The sequence below is a fragment of the Dipodomys spectabilis genome, unplaced genomic scaffold (genome assembly GCF_019054845.1).
Source record: "Dipodomys spectabilis isolate Male_0828 unplaced genomic scaffold, ASM1905484v1 ptg000002l, whole genome shotgun sequence".
NCBI classification, from domain to species: domain Eukaryota; kingdom Metazoa; phylum Chordata; class Mammalia; order Rodentia; family Heteromyidae; genus Dipodomys; species Dipodomys spectabilis.
In genome coordinates, this window is record NW_024870679.1 from 52,674,160 (window position 1) to 52,678,317 (window position 4,158).

The window sequence follows — 4,158 nt, forward strand, 5'->3', positions numbered from 1 at the left end:
AAACAAAGGAGGAGGCTACAATGCTTGATAAGAAATGTGCTCGTTATCTTGCCCATGTAATTGTAATCCCTCTGTATAGTATATTCACAATTAAAAAAATCCCAGCTTTGCATAACTTTTTTTTTTGTTGTTGTTAGTCATGGGGCTTGAACTCTGGGTCTGAGTGCTGTCCCTCAGCTCTTCAGTTCAAGGCTAGTACTCTACCACTTGAGCCACAGCACCACTTCCAGTTTTCTGGTCTTTTTTTGGTGATTAGAGTCTCATGGACTTTCCTGCCCAGGCTGACTTTGAATCATGATCCTCAGATCTCAGCCTCCTGACTAGCTAGGATTACAGGTGTAAACCACCAGTGCCCGGCTAGCTTTGCATAACTTCGAAGCTAGACCCCCAGCCTTTATCATAGAAATATCCCTGGAGCCAAAGAGCTGTGTGTCTCTCCTTTAGAACACCCACACTCTTTTGGAGTGTGTCTCTGCCTTTCTGCTTGCTTGTTTGCCTGTCTGCTTGACCGCTTGCTTACTTAGTCAATAAAGCTCCACCAAATTTTCTTACTGTAGTGACTTGTCCAGAAATTCTTATTCTGTGATCAAAGTCAAGGATCCTAAGTGAAGAGTTCCTACATTTAAAGGGAAGTGGCACTAAACCTCACCCCCATCTGGTGACAGTTCTGGCTATCCCAGGACATCACGGTAGTCTTCCTGTCAACATCGCAAGGCCCACTTTACATTCCCTTTTCCCCCAGCTGTCCTTGAAAGCTGTGCTATGCTAAGGGTTTATAGTCTATTAGGGTCAACACAGACGCTGCTATCTTGGAACAGCTCTTACCAATTCAGGCAATTTGAGAGGTGAGCCAAGTTATTTACTTAGGTCTGAGGAGTGACAGGCATCAGGGGTCAAATTGTCCCTACCTACCTCAGCTACAGATTTGGCAGCAGAAGCTTGTAAATTTTCGGCTTAGTTATTCTCAGGAGTCAATTCCTTAAGGGTCAGCCTTTGGCTACTAGGGTCAGGCCCAGGGCTGAGAATAGCCAGACCTAGGATTGATGAACCTGGTCTAGAGCCTCAGGAGTATGTCAGGGGTGGGAGGAAATGTTTCCTTATCTATGGCAACATTTGCTCTCTATTGCTATAGAATGACAGCTAGAAGTCATTTCAGAAGTTCTGAAATATTACTGGGGAGAGATAATTACATTTCATACCTAAGCTACATGCTTCATAAGCATTATGGTTATACTCATTTGCCCTAGAAGCAAACAAACAAACAAAAAAAGGAATCACTGTAGCTATCAGTACTTCATTTCATGAAACTCATTGAATCCCATAAGGTGTTGTTAATAAGAGGGACTTGAATTTCCAATTCTTTTGTTAAGTAAAACTGGTAAACACTACATACATTATAATCTACCCTATCTGAAGATTCCTAATGATGTGAGATAATGAAGGCCCTGAGACATCTTTCAGCAAAACTCATTTTTTAATATCCAGTTCCCTAAGTTTGATTGCAAAGCTCATTTCTCACAGAAACTTTATTACTATTTTGCAAAAAATTATTATTGGTCACATTAGCAATTGAACGTAGGGCCCTATGCATGCTAGGCAAGTATTTTACCACTGAACTATATCTCCAGCCCTTTAAAAATTCTGTTTTGAGACTAGGTCTCTCTAAGTTGTCCAGGTCCATCTCAAACTTTCTATTTAGCCTTGAAATTGTAACCCTTCTGCCTCAGCCTTCCAAGCGGCTGGGATTATAGGTGTGTACCACCACGCCCAGCTAAGAAACTTGTATTTTGGAAAACACTCAGTTTACCTCATCATTTTCTTGATCCTAAATTCAAAAGAAGGTCTAAGTATATAATTTTCCCCCCTGAAAGTTTGTTCCTGTCTGTCTGTTTGAACCTTAGGAGTCTTTGTCAATGTCCATATGCTCAAGAACTTCAGTAAATTTGGGGCTCCAGGAAAAATTCTCCTGGTTGAAGCCCACCTGTGGTGATCTATTAAGTTTGGAAGTTATTTTTTTTTTGGGGGGGGGTCCAGTCATGGGGCCTGAACTCTGGGCCTGGGTGCTGTCCCTCAGCTCTTCAGCTCAAGGCTAGTGCTCTACCACTTGAGCTACAGCGCCACTTCCAGCTTTTATCTTTTTGTTTATGTGGTGCTGAGGAATCGAACCCAGGGCCTCAGGCATGCAAGGCAAGCTCTCTACCACTGAGCCAACTTCCCAGCCCTGATCTATTAAGTTTGGTGAAGTCAAAGCAAAGCTTTGGAGGTGAGGGTAGTTGGGAGGGCCATTAGGAGGTGGCTCAGAAAATCCGGTCCTAGGATTTGACAAAGTACAGTAGAGTTTTGAGAATCTCACCCAAATAGGATACTGTGTGTACTTGTGGACAGCTGTGGTTTCACCTGGTTGGCTCTGGCTATTACTGTCCACATTTCCCTGTTTTCTGCATTGGAGGTGATGTGTTTGAAGAGCAGAAAAGATTATTCCACGAGATTGGACACCAGCAGGTCCTTTCAGACTTGGTCTCTGACCTTTGAGAGATGAAACATTAGGGCCTTAGAACAGGTTGACAAACATCAGGCCTTTCCATTGCTCCTCTGATCACACGCAGTGTCCTTCCTGTTGCAATACTCACCTGAAGTGTAACTGTTCCTTATACTACATTGAAACTCCTGAGGGAAGGGATAGCTTCTTAGATTTTCCTAGGGTCCTCATGACCCAGAATGGTGGGCAAAGGACATCAAAAGTGCTTGGTCACTAACATTTGCGGAGTAACTCAGATTTTCCAAGATGTTCTATAGGTGTAATCTTATTCAGGATTCACAGCAGGTCTGTGAAAAAATGTCAGGGATTATCACCAAGGAAACAGGCTCAGAGAAGTGAAGAATTGCTTGTAATTTCACATTGCTAGTGATTGGTGCTCTGCACATACTCTCAGTGTGTGTGTGTGTGTGTGTGTGTGTGTGTGTGTGTGTGAATTCCTAGTCTGGATAGGAGGACAGAACTGTCTGGCATCTTCTCTCCCCAGTGGCATCTACCCCTTTTGGCCAGCAGAGGGAAGCACTGAAATACAGAAACTTGTAAAGCTCAGGTCTGGTTTACGCTCATCCTTGCTAAACATGATCAGCGCGTCAGCAGTTCTAAACAATTAACAATGGCAGCCATTTACCAAACATCTACTACGTACTGAATAATTATAGTATGTATTATTTGAGTGCTTAACTCTGAATGGCTGGGATAACTGACACCATTTCCAGATGGAAGTCACTTGCCTTGAGGCCCTGGATTGGGTAAATGGTTTTCCTGGTGTTTGAATCAGGTTTTCTGCTTCCTAAGGACTTTTAATGCTTCCTTGGTAGGTACAGGACAAGTGCTGGTTGAGTGAACTTGTGGAATGAAGTCAGGAAAGGGTCTTCCTCTCTCCTAGCCATCTATACCTCCAATTCAACACTGTATAGGGCTGGCTTCCTAGTTCAGTCCCTACTACCCAAAGTCTCTAGGTTGTTTCCCTCCCTCTCCCCCATCCACTGTCTCACTCACCTTTCCTGCAGCTGCTTCCAATACTTCTTTTCTGTACGAAGTTGGGACAGGAGTCAGATATTTGGAGGTAGAGTCTGTGATACTGAACTGGGCCGGACTTCTGGTCTCTGCCCTTGCTGATAGTCCTGGTCTTGCTGCTGCTTGTCCTGCATCCAAGTACCATTCATAAGCTTCTGTCATCTCTTACTGACTTTCCTCATTGATCTTCCATCTTTCAGCACTTTCTATAGCCACACAAATTTCCACAATATGGCCAACGTGGACCTCATTCTCTTAAGACCTCTGGCACTCCCTAGTGGCCTAGAAAAGCTCTAGTTCCTCAGGTTGGCCTGCAAGAGCAAGCATAATCTGACTCTGGCCTGCTCTGCAAGCCCTTCCCTCTGTACCATCTCCAATGTCCATTGCTCTGGCTTTATCCCACAACTGCCTAGCTATCCTTTGCCCACTCACACTATGTTCATTGCTAGTAAGTGCTTGTTTTACTTTTCAGACTCAGCTCTAGCCACCCACTCTTGGGAAGGCTTCCATGACTACCATTTTTAAAATTATTAGTTATTAAGTACCATGACTTCCATTTTTACCCAGCTGCAGCACACCCCTCCTCCCTCACTCTCCCATGATTT